The following is a 17,599-nucleotide window of genomic DNA, read 5'->3' as shown; positions in this document are numbered from 1 at the left end:
ATGGGCTCAGTCATAGCAATGATTGTGAGGTTGGCCCAGGACCGGGCAGTGTTTTGTTCTGTTGTGTACATGATCACTATGAGTCGGTACCGACTCAATGGCACCTAACAATAAGAACCATTTAATTCAGCATAATGTTCTCCAGGTTCATCAATATGATGGGTGTTTTGAAGATCTATCATTATTCTACAATGTTGCATAGTATTTCATTGTGTGCATGTACCAAAGTTTGTATCCATTCTGCTACTCTCTGCCTCTTGACTGGTACATTTAATCCATTTTTCCCTGTAATTATATCAATAGGCATGAATTGATTGCTGCCATTTTGTGTATGTGTGAGTGTGTGGCTAGTTTCTTTGTTCCACATAAATTTCTATACCAAGTTCACTTTATTTATAGTTTTTCTTCATTGCTGATGTTTAAAAGTTTATTTAAACTTCCTTATTTTCCTCTTTTAAAATTTTTAGTGTAAAGTTGTGATAATTTTCTTTGAGGTTGCCCTGTAATTTATTAACTTTTCCTCACTTAAAACAGTCTGTTTTATCTCAAAATCTATTTGACTTCCTAGCCATTTGAATGTTCTGTATCTCCACTCTTCACTCTTTTTTGCTTTGCAGCTGTCTTCATTATAAATTCATACCTCTAGTTCCCTATTTTCACACTTGTAGGTTTTCTTTGGAGCTCTGGTAGTATAGTGGTTACGAATCAGGCTGCCAACCTCAAGGTCAGCAGTTGGAAACTACCAGCAGTTCCACGGCAGAAAGATGAGACGTTCTGCTCCAGTAAAGATTTACAGCCTTGGAAACCCTGTACAGGGTCACTATGAGTCGGAGCCGACTCCACGGTACTTGACAACAACAACAAGGTTTTCTTTACCTTGTTGTTGTTAAGTGCCATCTAGTTGATATAGGGTTTGCTAAGAGCAGCTGGTGAGTTTTAACTTCTACCCTTGCAGTCGAGTGGTTATCCTTCAGTGCCACACCAAAAACTTTCATATCTGGATTGTGTTCTGGGTAGTGTTGTCATGTATGTTAGTTTCAGGTTGTTCTCTGCTGTTGTTGGTTCTCAATTCAAAGAACACCCTTTAGAATTTTTTGCAAGTTGGTCTGGTTATTACAAATGACAAGTTCCGTTTTTCTAAACATGTCCTAATTTTGCTATTGTATTTGAGGGACAGCTTTGCTGGTTGTATCATTCTTGATTGGCTATTTTTTTCTTTCAGAGTTTTGTATATGTTATCCCATTGGTTCTCTTTTGTAAGTAACTTTTCATTTTCCCCAAGCTGCTCTCAGAATTTTTAATTTGTCTTTATTTTGAAAGGTTTGATTATAATATGTCTTGGTTATTTTCTTTTGGAAGATATCCTGTTTGGAATTAATTCAATTTCTCGAATGGCTATAGTCTCGTCTTTCGAGATGTTAGAAAAGTTTTCCTCCAGCAACTCTTTGACAATTTTCTCTGTGTTTTCTATGGTTTCTTCCTGATCTGAAATTCTAATTATCTGTAAGTTATTCCTCTTCATGGTGTCCCATATAAATCACAGGCTTTCTTCTGAATTTTTCATTCCTTTTTCAGATTGTTCTTCTAGCTTACTCGTATTGAGAGATTTGTCTTCAAGGTCATTAATTCCGGCTTCCACTGATTCAAATCTACTCCTTTGCCTTTTCAATGTATTGTCCATTTTTATGTTTTATGGATTACTATTTGTATGTTTTGCATTATTACAAAATTTGCATTTACTTTATCTGCTTTTCTTGTAATGTTTTCCTAAATTCTTCTAAAGTTTTTCCTGTCTTCTTCTTACTTTCCTTGATACTTCTGTCAAGCTGTTGAAGGTACCTAACTATCAATCTTTTGGATTCTTTCTCAGACATTACCGCTACCATTTTCTTGCTCTGCATCTTGGTCATTTGTTTGAGTCACTCTCTGTTATTTCTTTGTGTGAGCTAAAATTGTCTGTTAACTCTGAGATACTGTGGTATCATTGTATTTGTATTTAATTGATGATTGTATGTTGGTGTGTTCCTAGGCTCTGACCAACTGTCTTCTAGTAGGTGTGATGAGAGAATGGAAACATGTGTGCCGTTTTCTGTTTATTGTTCAGGCAACTCAGTTTTGGGTGCTTTGGGCTGATGTGGCTGATATCTATCATTGATCAGGTGGTTCAGGAGCTGGTATTGGCTCTTGTCCAGTGGATTGAGCTTTTCCATCACCCATGTGAACCTGCACCACCAGGCCACCATCTGTCTGTCTCTCTAAAGCTGCCCACGAAAGTTCAAGATGACTGCACTGCATCTGACTGGCATCCGTTCACCAGTCTCCTTTTACTGTCCCTATTCATCTTCTTCTAGTTGATTTCAATCCACTTCTCTAATCTTTCCACTGAAGTTCAGGATTCCAGGATTGCAATCTGTGTCTGTTTCATTTGGCCTTCCTTATCTTTGTTGTGAGTCCTGGTGTGGCACTGTGGGCTAATGCGTCAGACTGCAAACTCGTTTGCACTGCAAGGTCAGTTGTTCAAGCTCACCAGCTGCTCCTTGGAAACCCTATACAGGGTTGCTATGGGTCAGAATTGACTCGACAGCACTTAACAACAACAACATCTTTGTTGTAGAGGGTCTGTATAGCATGTCTTCTTAGTCTGCCATCTTGCTGGAAGTCAAAGAAACCAGTTTTGATGGTTGTATTGTAATTATTTGGAATCCTTACTCCAATTGAGTTAGGAAAATTGTTCTTTATTCATTGTCTGACGTTCACATGCATATGAGGTTATTGAAAATACCATGGCCTGAGTCAGGTATACCTTAGTCCTCAAATGTATCTCTTTGCTCTTAACACTTCAAAGAGGTCATGTGTTGTAGATTTGCTTAATGCAGCACATCATTTGATGAGTATTGATTGTGTAGATCTTCATAAAATGAAGTTTTTGACAACTTCAGTTGTTTTTCCATCTATCATGATGTTATTCATTGGTCAGTTGTGAGGATTTGGTTGTTGTTGTTGTTTTTTTACATTGAGTTGTATTTTAAGTCCTGTTTACTTCCAGCAGGCAATGTTGTATCATCTGCATATTTCAGGTTATTAATCAGTCTTCCTCCAATCCTGATGCCACATTGATCTTCATATAATCCAGTTTCTCCAATAATTTCCTCAGCATACCGATTAAATAAGTATGGTGAAAGAATACAACCCTAGTTCATACTTTTCCTGATTTTAAACCATTCAATATCTCCTTGTTCTGTTCTAACAACTATTTCTTGGTCTATGTACAGTTTCTTCATGAGCACAATTGAGTGTTCTGGAATACTCAGTTTTACAATGTTATCTGAAGTTTGTCATGATCCGCACAGTTGAAATCCTATACATAGTCAATAAAGCACAAGTAAACATTTTTCTGGTATTCCTTTCTTTCAGCCCAGATCCATGCTAGCAATGATATCCCTAGCTCCACTTAATATTTTGAACCCAGCTTGAATTTCTGGCAGTTCCTTGTTGATGTACTATTGTAACTATGTGGGTAGAACAGTAGAAATTTAAAGTGATTCCTGAAACCAGAAAACTGAAATGATAAGGAGGCCACTAGTTGGTGGTACTTATCAATCTTGGCTAATTTTTAGGACTAGATAGTGTAGCACTGTGGGCTAAGGTGTCAGACTGCAAAGCCGTTTGAACTGCAAGGTCGGTGGTTCAAGCTCACCAGCTGCTCCTTGGAATCAACTTAAGGGCAATTAACAATAAAACAATAGGTCTAGAAAAAAGACTTGGGAGATAAAGAGCTCATCTGAAGACTTTAAGACCCTGATGAGACAATTTTAAGCCACATGTAGCTGTAGTCAGAAATTCTAGTCCAGCCCTTAAAAAAGATTTGAGATACGAATTTTTTCCCCCAATGTTTTATTGTGAATTATGTGATAGTTTACATAGGAGAACATTAGTTTTATCTTCATCCCATCGGATATCATTTCATTGCCATGGTTACAATCCCCTCCATGCATCATCAACAAATTAAAGGGTATATCCTACAAGCCTGCTGCCCCCGCCCTCCCTCCCCCCAGTGGTCAGCACACAGCCCCTCTCCCTCTCTGGGTCTAAAGTCCCCAGCTGCTCCATGAGATATGAATTTTGTGGGTTTTTTCTTAGGGATGGTATTTGAAGCCAAGAGGTAGGTAAAAAATGTTCCTCTTCCCATATCTTGGGACTTTCCATTTCTTGCATTCATTATATTCTTTCTCTAGGAAAAGCTACAATGGAACTAAGTCTGATATGGCTATAACTTAGACAACTTATAACTCAATGCATATGTCTGTGCACAGACCTAAGAACAACAATAATAGGAACTTTATAGTTAATATTTCCAAATGCTATGCTAAGCACTTTACACCTGTTATCTAATAGGATTTTCACAACAGTCATATGAGTTAGGTACCAAGATCCTCACGTTCCAGATGAGGAGACAGACAGAGAGGAATATGACATTGTAATTGTCCTGAAGCCACAGGAAGCAGTGCCACCAAAATGTGACTCCAGGACAGTCTAATTTCAAAGTCTATGCTCTCTGAAGTACTGTTCTGATAGTCCTAAATTTGTTCCTGAAAAAAAAGCCATTATTTTTGTGCTTTAATGTATTCTCCCTCGTTTTTTCTTTCTTTACTTTCACAATTTTTACAAAGTAGATAAAATTTCTCTGTGATTCAGAAAAGTGTTAGATAACAATGAAGGATTGCCAAAAGAGTTCACTTTTTGTTGAGGAAAATTCTTTTTCTTTGAAACCTTGTTGAGGAGGCACTGATTATTTTTACCTATAACATCGATAATGTCAGTCTTTCTAACAAGTAAACAAAACATTTTTCCTGACTTAAAATGAACAAATAAAAGAAGTTATTCCACCTAAATGTTCTCTTTTATTCTTTTGAAGCTTTTTATTGTGAATTGACTGAAGGTTTACAGAGAAGATTATCAGTTTTACATTCAACAAATTATACACTTGGTTTCATCTCAATGATTGCATTCCCCTCCATGCAGCAAGAGTTATCCCAAGTCCTCCCTGCTTTGTTTTATTCTTAAATAATGCAACAGAGACCTCTTCTGGTCAAAAAAATGAATGCCTTTAGAGAACCAACTCAGATAAAGTTGGTAGAGAAAAATCATGAGAAGATAGAATATGAACTAGGTTTCAGAGAAGAGTTGGCATTTGAGTTGGCAAACATAACAGAGGGAGGAGTGCATTCCACACATGGGGACAGATGTGTGCAAAAGCAAAAGTGGTTTCTCTTTTCTGATGATAAGATACATGTATACTCTAAACAATTTGTAAATATACAAAAATTAAAATCTCATTATTCTACCATCCAAGCGTAATCCTATTGATTATGATTCATTCAGCTTCCTGCATTGTTTTCTGATCACTTGCAATTTTTTATCCATAAAATGGTAAGTGTTGGCTTTGTCATTCAGAGTTCTATCAAATTTTCCACATTCTCAAAATAAGGATAATATGTTTTCTGATAGCCTGGTTACTACTGGAAAATCATGTTACCACAAAGGATGAAGTTTCGAGAAGTACTTTTATATTGATCCCCATTTCCAGGGTCTCAGTTAATATACTGGAGTCTTGGTATGCAATGTAGGTTAATGCGCTGGACTGCTAAGTGGTGTTGAACCAGAAGGTCGGCAGTTCAAGCTCACCAGCCAATCCTCAGAAACCCTATATGGAGTTGCTATGGGTTGTAATTGACTCAATGGCACTTAACAGCAACAAGTTAGTATACTGAGATGTACACAGCTTGGAGAGTGTCATCTTGGCTGGATTTCCATCCGGCTTACCTTCTCACCAGACACCCTACACAATCGCTCTTTTGTGTAGATTATATAGTGAGATGATACCTTTTATGGCCATCAGCCATTCACATTAAAGAGAAAGCTAATTAGAAATAGTCAAATATAATAAGCTGTCTTCTCTGAATATGAGGTGATATGTGCATTGGCATTTTTAATTTTGGAATTATGGGATTTAAAAATTACTAAGTAGATATTACTAGGACTAATCCATCTGTGCTAAAACGCACTATAATATTCTGCTTTCTTGTATGGGTCCTGGTGTGGCACTGCGGGATAATGCACTAGACCTCAGGACAGTTTGAAATGGAAGGTTGGCAGTTCAAACCCACCAGACAGTCCTCAGAAACCCTATACAGGATTGCTATGAGTTGGAACTGACTTGACGTCATTTAACAACAACTCTCATGTGAGAAAATTGATGTTTCAAACTAACTCATTGTGGAGGAGGGTGTTCTGAAAAGAGTTAGGCAAAAGTATTGATGTAAATGGTACAACCTTGCTTGCTGAAATAAAGAGGACTTAAAATAGTTACTGATAAAGATCAAAGACCATCGCTTTCAGTATGGGTTTCACCTCAATGTAAAGAAAACAAAAATCTTCACTATTGGACAAATAAATAACATCAAAGACTTCATTTTGCTCTGATCAACCATCAACACTCATGGAAGCAGCAGTCAAGAAATCCAACAACATATTGCATTAGGCAAATCTGCTACACAAGACTTCTTTCAAGTGTTGAAGAGCAAAGATCTCAGATTGAGGAAAAAGGTGCACCTGACCCAAGCCATGGTACTTCCAATAATGTAATATGCATGCGAAAGTTGGACAATGACTAAAGAAAGGCCACAGAAGAACTGATGCATTTGTGTTATGGTTGAAAGAGACTATTAAAAGTACCATGGGCTTCCAAAAGAACAAACCAATCTGTGTTGGAAGAAGTACAGTCAGAATGATCCTTAGAAGCCAGGATGGCCAGACTTCATGTCTCAAACTTTGAACATAGTATCAGGAGGGACTAGTCCCTGGAGGAGGACATCATGGTTGGCAAAGTGTAGGGCCAACGAAAAAGTGGAAGATCCTACAATGAGATGACTTGGCATAGTGGTGGCAGCAATAGATTCAATGGTAGCAACGATTGTTAGGTTGATGCAGGACTGGCAGGGTTTCATTCCGTTGTACATAAAGTGATGATGATTAACAACAACAGCGATTAAACTTAACAAGAGCTGAAAATAACACTGATTAAACTTAAAATAACAATACTGACTCAGATGATACGGAGCTTCACGAATCCCACGGTAGACTCATCATGGCAATGGGTGGCGGCAGAGGCATCCGGAAACGGGAAGACTGGGTGGTGTTCTGGCGTGGCATAGGCCAGGATGATGAGTCTGACATTTGGAATGCTACAACATTGATAAAAGCCTATGATAAAGCTGTGGCTTCATTTAAGCACGCTCTGAAGAATGGTGACATTTGTGAAGCTTCAAGCAAGCCAGAAGACACACCCAAAAGAAAACCTAATTAGAAGAAAAAGAGTCAAAAATAATAATAATAATAATAATGCCACAACTCTATTGAAACAGTGGAAAGTTGGTGATAAATGTTCTGCCATTTGGTCAGAAGATGGCTGCATTTACCCAGCGACCATTGCTTCACTTGATTTTAAGAGAGAAATTTACACTGGATATGGAAATAGAGAGAAGCAAAATGTGTGTGATCTACTTTTACCAGCCCTTGGAGCAGTTAATAATGTAGAGCAGAACACTCAGGAGAATGCTCAAGAGAATGAAAATGAAAGTCAAATTTCACCAGATGAAAGTGAGAACTCCTTCAAGTCTCCTGAAAATAAACCAATGACATCAAGTCTAAAGCTACTCCATGGAGTGGGATCTGGAAACTCAGGCCTAAAATTCAATGGCCCACCACCACCACCCTCCTTCCTATCATGTTGGCTGCCTCCATTTCCTTCTTCTTGTTGTTGTTAGGTACCATCGAGTCGGTACAGACCCATAGTGACCTTACGCACAGCAGAATGAAACATTTAAAGTATTAAGTAGTAGATATTGACAAATTGCCAACTATGGATACTGATATATGAGGATGCTTATTTCCTTATGCCTTTTTCAACACCTTGAGTTATTAACTTTTTCATGTTTATCAATCTGCTAAGAAGGAAATTTTCTAATTGTAGTTTTAATTCACTACTTTATTGTTATTTCTTATCTACCTATCTATCTATTGTTGTTGTTGTTAGGTGTCATCGAGTCAGTACTGACTCATAGCGACATTATGCACAACAGAATGAAACACTGCCCAATCCTCAACCAACCTCACTATTATTGCCACACTTTTGAGTCCATGGATGCTGCCACTTGGCCAATCCATCTCATTGGAGGTCTTTCTTTCTTCCTCTGACCCTCCACCTTACCAAACATGATATCCTTCTCCAGCGATTGGTCCCTCCTGACAATATGTCCAAAGTATGAGAGACGAAGTTTGGCCATCTAGGCCTCTAAGGAGCATTCTGTCCTTCTAGATCACCTACAATCCCTCCTCCCCACCAATTCCCATATGTCCAGATTCTCTTGAGGTTGCCGATGATCTGGGAAGAATGTTAATCTCTTGGTACATGAGTGGCTATCATACTGGCTACTATATGGCTTTCAGACAAAATCAAAAGGAAGGAAAATGTTCCCATTTCAATTGAAGCTCACTTTTTTTTTTTACATGGTTTGTGGAAATCAAATCATTAAAAATGGAAATGTTAAAAAATGTAATGTGACAATAGTATTAATTATGATGCCAAAACTCATAGATGAAAGATTGATTCATACTGTCACTAGAATTTTCATGGTGTCAACATATGATCTCATAAATACTTGCTCGTTGGTTGTGTGTGTTGGGGGTGGGGGGGAAGGAGTTTAATCCAGCCTTTAGCTCTAATTTCCCATTTGCAAGGAATACCGGGGATGAAGCAACAAGTTACATGACACCGAAAAAGAAAGAGTGGGACAAGCCCAGACCATAGAATGTGAAGTTGAAAAGAACTGTCTTCAATTCTTAACAGTAAATTGGTGTCACGAAAAGGGAATAAAAAGAGGTAGTGGTGGTTACCTAGCCTAGATTAAGATAGATTTCAGAGACATCACAGCCAAATATAGTGTAGTAACCTTGATTGGACTGATTATCCTGGGTTGAAAAGCTATAAAAGACATGAGGGGATGGGGAAAAAGACACTGAAGAAATTTTAATATGTAATTCATTCCATCTTCTTTTGATGCTTTCTCCATCATTCAATAATTTGTCGAAAGAGTCCTTCAATAACGAAAGTCAAGGCTTGCATTTTTGTCTTCAGTTCCCCCAGCTTGACAAATGCTAAGCGTGTTCATTCTTTTTGGTTTTCTGACTCCAGATCTTTGCACATTCCCTTGTAATAGTTGACTTTATCTTCTCGAGCTGATCTTTGAAATTTTCTGTTCAGCTCTTGTACCTCCATATTTTTTCCATTTATTTTAGCATCTCTACCCTAGCCTTATTTTGACTGATGATATGGAGCTTTTCCATCATCTCTTTCCCCAGATGTAGTCAATTTGATTTCTACGTATTCTGTCTGGCAAGGTCCATGTATATAGTTGTCTAATGTTGTCTAAAAAAGGTATTTGAATGAACAAATCATTAATTTTGCAGAATTCTATCATGCGATCTCCAGCATCATTTCTATCACCAAGGCCATATTTTCCAACTACTGATCCTTCCTCTGCTCCCAACCTTTGCATTCCAATCCCCAGTAATTATCAACACATCTTGATTGCATGTTTGATCAATTTCAGATTGAAGAAGTTGGTAGAATTCTTTTATTTCATCCTCACTGGTTTTAGTGGTTGTTGCATAAATTTGAATAATAGTGGTATTAACTGGGCTTCCCTGTGATGGTGGCACCTGTAGTCGCATGGATATTATCCTATCACAGACAGCATTGTGCTTCATGACTGATCTGTATATGTTCTTTTTGACAATGAAAGCAACACCATTCCTCTTCAATTTTGTCATTCCAGGCATAGTAAACCACGTGGTTGTCAGATTCAAATTGGCCAATACCAGTCCATTTCAGCTCACTAATGCCTAAGATATCGATGTTCATGCATTCCATTACATTTTTGACAATTTAATAAATTTAAGGTAATTTAACAAATTACAGGGTCGCCTATAATTTACCCTGAATATTATACATCTGCACATCAAAATAAAAAAAGGGGAACATCAGAAAGATTTAGTAAACATTAATATAACAGAAATTAAAATGAAAAGAAAAACCACAAACAAATGAACTCAGTGCAGAAAATTCTAAGGAAAAAAGAAGCCAGTAGCACTGCAAAAAAATTACACAGAAAAATGACAGCAATCAATTATACCTATTCTGGTGTGGCGCTGTGGGTTAATGTGCCAGACTGCAAAGCCGTTTGAACTGCAAGGTTGGTGGTTCAAGCTCACCAGCTGCTCCTTGGAAACCATATACAGGGTCGCTATGGGTCAGAATTGACTTTACGGCACTTGACAACAACATAGCCACACTGAATATAATGATTAAATGCACAGTCAAGAGACAGAGCAGAATGGATAAGAAAATAGGATACTTCAATATGCGTCTAAAGAGATACATCAAAAAGATGGCAACAGCCTGAATATTCATTAACAGAAGAATGGTTAAACAAACTTTGGTACATACACACAATGGAAAGCTATACAACATTGAAGAATAACAATGAATCTGCCAAATACCTCATAAAATGGATGAACCTGGAAAACATTATGCTGAGTGAAATCCATCCATCACTGAAGGACAAATATTGCTGAGATCAATGTTGTAAACAATTAGGAAAAGATTTTCATAATAGAAGAAATACTCTATGATGGCTATGGAGTGAATGGGAAATTATTCATGGGCTAGAGAGTAGACATGTGTTAGCATTGGTGATAAGGCAGGCAATATACAAGAGGAAAGATGAAGGTAACAGGACACAGGGAGAAAAGCAATAAATAGCTACAGTGAAAATAGGTAAATACTGGAATTGCTATCATCATAATGAAGCAAATATATGATTTATTGAATGTAAAATTGATGATTTGCTCTGCAAACCTTCCTGAATTCACAATAAAAAGGGTTTTTTAAATTAAAAATCAATAATAATAATAAGAAGAACACAGAAGCAACACACAGTCATTGTACCAACATCCAAAGGCAGCATATGGTAAAGAACTGATGGTATTAAAGAAGTCCAATCTACACTGAAGATATTGGTGAAAAACAAGGCTCCAGGAAGTGATTAGATAGGTGCAACACTGGAAACACTCATTTGTCTACGTCAAGAAACGTGGAAGATGATTATCTGGCCAACAAACTGGAAGAGATTCATATCTATACCCATTCCAAAGAAAGGTGATTTTTGAACAATATTGAACAATTTTGAACTTATTGAACAATATCATTGATATCACACACAAGTAAAGTTGTGCTGACGTGAACTAAAAACTGATTTCAAGAGTACATCAACAAGGAACTGCCAGATGCAAGCCAGATTCAGGAAAGAACATGGAACAAGGGATTTCATTGCTTGACATCTGCTGGATTTTAGTCCAAAGGAGAGAATTCCGGAAAGATGTATTTCATTGACTATATAAATACATTTGACTGTGTGGATCATAACAAATTATGAATAACATTGAGAAGAATGGGAATTCCAGAACACTTAACTGTGTTCATGCAAAACTTGCACATAGACCAAGAAACAGTTATTTAAACAAAACAATAGCATGTTAGATGGTTTAAGATTAGGAAAGGTGTGTGTCAGGGTTGTATCCTTTCAACATACTTATTCAGATTGTATGCCGAATAAGTTCTGGTGTGGTGCTGTAGGATAAGCACTGTACAGGTCACACTATTGGATTATACAAGGAGCCCTCGTAGCGTATTGGACTAGGCTGCTAACTACAAGTTCAGCAGTTAGAATCTACCAGCTGCCCCTATGGAGAAAGATAGAGATTTCTGCTCCTGTAAACATTTACAGCCTCAAAATCCCTGTATAGGAACACTATGAGTCAGAAGCAACTCCACAGTACACAACCACCAATCATTGAACTATATGAAGAAAAAACGCAGCATTAGAATTGTAGGAAGATTCATCAAACACTTTTGATATACTGATGATGTAACCTTGCTGAAAGTAAAGAGGACTTGAAGCACTCACTGATGATGATGAAAAAATAGTTTTCAGTATATATCACATCTTAACATAAAGGCAAGAAAACACTTCACAACTGGGCCAATATGCAACATCATGATAAATGCAGAAAAGATTTACATTGTCAAGGATTTCAGTTTACTTGGACTACAATCAACACCTATGGAAACAACAGTAAAGAAATCAAATGACATTGCATTGGGCAAATCTGCTGCAAGAGACTTCTTTAAAGTGTTAAAAAGCAAAGATTTTACTTTGGGAACTAAGGTGCCCTGATCCAAGCCATAATGTTTTCAACTGGCTCTTATACATACAAAATCTAGACAATAAATAAAGAAGACCAAAGAAGAATTCATGTCTTTGAATTAATTTTTGTTGGCAAAGAATATTGAATATATCATGGACTGTCAGAAGAATGAACAAATCTGTTTTGAAACAAGTACAATCAGAGTGCTCCCCAAAATTGAAGATGGTGAGGCTTTGACTCCTGTACTTTGGACATGTTGTCAGGAGGGACCAGTCTCCCAGGAGAAGTACATTATGATTGGAAATGTAGAGGAACAGTAAAAAGAGGATGGCTTCAACAAGGTGAATTGATACAAATACATCTGTAACAATGGTCTCAAGCATAACAAAGATTGTGAAAATGGCATAGGCAATGTTTCATTCTAGTGTACATACAGTTTTTATGACTTGATGGCACCTAACTACAAGATTATTACTGAGCCAGAACTAACAAAAGGGTAAATGGATTAGCATCATCTAAAATAAGCAATACATCCAAAAGATTTCATGAGGCAAGAAACAAGCACTGCACATTGCTCAGTTCAAAGCTTCTGTTCAAGATTGTTTTCTATTTATTCCTAGAGATGCAAAAATTTCCTCAAATCAGCTCCTCAACCCCATCATAGAGAACATATGGAATCCTCCCAGTTTTTTCTCAGGCCTTGGACTGAATAGGGGGCTAAAATGACATTATATAAATTATAATTTACAGTTTCTCCTTCCCACCAACCAACTCACAAGCCTTTATTTAGGCCCTATGCAAAGCTGTTTGAACTGTAAGGTTGGCAGTTCAAGCTCACCAGCTGCTCCTCGGAAACCCTATACAGGGTTGCTATGGGTCGGAACCAACTTGACAGCACAACAACAAAAACTCATTAGATGGAGTCCTGGTGGGACGCTGTACTGAACTGTGAACCACAAGTTACATGGTTGAAACCCACCAGCTGCTCTTTGAAAACCCTGTACAGAGTAGCTGTGAGCCGTAATTGACTAGACAACACTGAAGCAGAATTACTCTGATAATTATCCTTCCCTCAGGTATCTATTGCTGAAGCTAAGATGGTAGGTCAAGAATACTGCTACTAGAGGATGGTCTTGAAAGATTATTCTCCCTGTCTTCCAGATTGATGGTTTTCTTTTAATAAAACGTGAACTGGATTTCTCCCCATCTCTGTGATCGACTGCAGTGACAGGTGGCAAATCCTCATTTTGGTTTGGCAACATTTCTGGTAACCATGTTCAGGGGCCTTTTGGACTTCTCCAGTAAGTGGTATTACTAGCAAAGGGACCTGGTCTCCTTTGTGGGTGATACTGCTTGCTTGGAAGACCTGCTCACCACTTGGACAGGTAAGCCCAGAAACAAAGTAACCGAACACCCTAGCAGCCCTGCCAAGATTCTTTTTCTTGGGAGTCTTCAGTCCTGTGTCTCCTGTACTCACTGTCACCTTCATTTTTGCCATCTCCTTGCTTTATTCTGATTGTGCACATAGGGACACCGTAGGCAGGATGTAATTTCCTAAAAGTGTCCATTCTGTTTCTGTTAGTTTCTCTTTCTGGTTCTGTTTCTGTTAAGTAAACCTCTGTATCTGAAAAACTGTCTGACAGGTCTCTGTATGGGTGCCCTCCTATGTCAAAAAAAGGAAATGATGTCCAGTGTACAACCTCGATTATGGGGTGGGGGAATAACCTTTGAATGGAGCCTTACATTATTATACCATTTTACAGCTTGAATGATTCAACCTCATCTGTTTGTAAAATTACTTTGTTTTTGTTTTGTCCTGTATTTATGTTTAAGAAACTGCAAACAACCTGAAATTCCAAGGGTATGTAGGTTATATTGCATATATATACTATAATGCAATAATAAATATGAAAACCATGCAGAGAAAAAATGAATACAGATGACTGTTAGGTGAAAATAGTGAAAACAGAGTTCTCACAAGGCCTATTAGATGAATATTCAAAGAAATGAATGGTTGCTTTCATGTGAAGTATAGCTGTTGATTGTAAAATTTTCTTATGGTTCCTGATTGCACCAGTGGCACCTAGTAGAACAAAGTACAGCCTGACCCAGTGAACCTGCCCTGCCTTAGTCAGTCACTAAGGAAAGCAATTTGGAAGTGATTGCTCCATCCCATACCCAGCAACGGACCCATTTCAGTCAAGGGCTACCTGGAACAGAGGCAGGGCAATACCTCCTCCTTAGATGCCTATAGGATTGAATACGGAAGGGCAAACTGCAGGATATTACTGGGCACACACTCCTTTCTCTACCTCGGACTTGTTATATAGGAGAAACTCAAGCCCTTCCTATTGAGATGACTTTGCCAAATAACAGATTTAATAACCCCTATTTTTGCTTCTCATCACCCTAACTGAGCAGATATTCAGGCTCTGTTGACCATGCTCCTGACCAGTGACAAAAGGAGGCTGGTCTCAGACACGGTACAGGACAAAGCAGCGAGCACCCAGGGAGAACCTGGCTCCCTGGGTCTAACTGAGGCAAATTGGAATATAAATGATGGGGGCTTGCCGCTGCTGCAACACTATAAAAGGTACATTCTTGGAAGTCTAAAGAAGGGAGTGCTTAAACAAAAGAGCTGGAATGTGGTACAGGCAGTTCAGCAGAAGCCAACTGAGGACTCCTTTGAATTCCTCGAATGAATTTACCAGGCTTACCATAAGTACATAAAAGGAGCTCTGGTAGCGTAGTGGTTACGAATCGGGCTGCGAACTGCAAGGTCAGCAGTTCGAAACTACCAGCTACTCCTCAGAAGAAAGATGAGGGTTTCTGCTCCTGTAAAGATTTACAGCCTCGGAAACCCTGTACAGGGTCGCTATGAGTTGGAACTGACTCCACGGCACATAACCACCACCACCATAAGTACATAAGGAGCTCTGGTAGCGTAGTGGTTACAAATCGGGCTGTGAACCTTAAGGTCAGCAGTTCAAAATTACCAGCTATTCCGTGGGAGAAAGATGAGCCTCGGAAACCCTGTACAGGATCGCTATGAGCCGGAACCGACTCCACTGCAACTGACTCTACCGCACGCAACAACACTGTAAGTACATAAACTTTGACCCCGAGAACTCAGTAAATGTCTAAATGGTTAACATGACTTTTATCTCCCAAAGTGCCCCAATATTAGAATGAAACTGCAGAAATCCTGCGTGGCAAATGGCATGAATCCGTCCTAGTTGGTGTACATCATCTTCAAGGTATTTAACAGCCAAGAGCACAGGAAGGCTCAGGCTGTTACTGTCTTCCTAAAGACCATTAGAGGTAAGCCTGTGGGGCCCCAGGGAGGACTCCCAAAACTAAAGAGGGACTTAAGCAAGGACCAATCTGCTTATTGCAAAAAGCCGGGTCATTGGCCCTGCTGCAAGAACTATACCCACCCCCTCCACACAAAGGGTAGACAGGGATGGGCAACTTGGACGTTGGCTACCCAAAATGGGGGGAGGGATACAAAGGCAAGAAGTGACTGGCTTACAAGCTTTCAAGAGGGAACGTAGATCCAGAGGGCGTGGAGGAAGGTAGAGTCTCCAGTGAGTGGTGTCCAGCCTGTCCAGGAAGGGCTGATGAAACGAAATATAGATGGGTATCTTGTGATGCAATGGTGTATAATTGTTATCAGGACTGATTGAGAGGGTTGGAAATCTAAAGATGGACATTTTGTAAAAAAAGAGGGGAGTGATTAATTTATTAGTCTAGGAGCAGAGGACCCTGGGACCATCAATGGAGAAGAGCAAAGAGTGGAATCCCACCCAGAGAGGCAGTGAGGCCTGGGATGGAGGCAGAGAAGACAATGTCAAGAGATGGTGGGTCTGGGGCTCGGGATCAGGAGATGGAAAGGGGCTAAGGACTGTGGTGGGGGGGGTGCAGGTTTACAGGGGACACCCCTTGGTTGGGTGAGGATGCATGGACAGGATGATAACTATGCCAACGAAATGATGGATGATGGAATGAATGTAAAGCTGATGTTCTCCCATGTAGACTATCACACAATTCACAATAAAACATTAATAAATTAATTAATAAATATAAATAAAATACCAAAAAAAAAAGAAGGCCGGGACATTGGAAAAATGAATGCTCAAATCACAGGGAAGGATCTGGCTGGAAAAGCCACCCTCCAACTCAACAGATGGTGGAAATATTTGCTGGTTTTGTTTTTGTAGACACCTTTTCTGGTTGGGTAGACGTTTTCCCAACCTGAACTGAGGGAACTTCAGAAATAGTGAAAATCCTCTTGAAAGAGATTATGTCTAAACTTGGACTTCCACAAAGTGTACAAAGTGACAGTGGAGCAGCAAACACCTACAGACAAAATGGACATTGTGCTCAGCATGGAGATCCCACTCTGGGAAAGTGGAGAAAATAAATCATACTCTAAAGAAACAAAGGAGCTCTGGTAGCGTAGTCGTTACAAATCGGGCTGTGAACATTAAGGTCAGCAGTTCGAAACTACCAGCCGCTCCACGGGAGAAAGATGAGGCTTTCTGCTCCCGTCAAGATTTACAGCCTTGGAAACCCTGTACAGGGTCGCTATGGGTCAGAATCGACTCAACGGCACTTAACAACAACAAAGAAACAAATGGCAAAACTTTATCAGGAAACTCATCTATATTGGAACCAGGTATTGTCCTTAGCCCTGTTCCAAATTCGGGTAGTCCCCAGAAGCAGGCTTACATTGTGTATATGGCAAACCTTTCCAGGCAGCATCCCTCAACCCTCCATCTGATCTCAACCAAGATTTGAAGGTGCAGTGGTATGCACAACACCTCCACCATGCACTTTCCATTATTCTTAAATTTTCTCTTCCCAGGTCTGCTTCTTCCCCTAAAGGTAACCTGCACCCCTTCGAGCCTAGAGATCGTGTCCTGCTCAAAACATGGAAAGACGGACCTGATGCCCAGTTAGAGGAGAAGTGGAACAGGCCTTGGAAGATCCTGCTGACCACCCCCACTGCTCTCAGACTTGTGGGCCTCAAGAACCAGACTCAACATTCATAAGTCAAGAAACATCCTAGACAACAATGGGCTATGAATTCTTCCTCCAATCTAAAACTGCAATTAAAGCTGCGTTAATCTTCTCTCTCCTAGTATGAATTAGACACTCAGATCTAATCCTCTATTGCTGAGATGAAAATGTTTATGTATACCTAGGCAAGCATGTAATGAATGTGTCTGATTTCTGTTTGAAAGGAGATTGTACCTTGTTGTATCACCCT

The 17,599-nt window shown here is 39.2% G+C and overlaps 1 pseudogene; it reads left to right on the top strand.

The window, feature by feature from the left end:
* Window positions 1-7,147: 7,147 nt before the first annotated feature.
* On the top strand, window positions 7,148-17,381 carry LOC102827941 (annotated as a pseudogene).
* Window positions 17,382-17,599: the final 218 nt, after the last annotated feature.

The sequence above is a fragment of the Chrysochloris asiatica genome, unplaced genomic scaffold (assembly GCF_000296735.1).
Source record: "Chrysochloris asiatica unplaced genomic scaffold, ChrAsi1.0 scaffold00147, whole genome shotgun sequence".
NCBI classification, from domain to species: domain Eukaryota; kingdom Metazoa; phylum Chordata; class Mammalia; order Afrosoricida; family Chrysochloridae; genus Chrysochloris; species Chrysochloris asiatica.
Note: the sequence above shows the minus strand (reverse complement) of the source record. Positions and strands in the feature narration are given on the sequence as shown.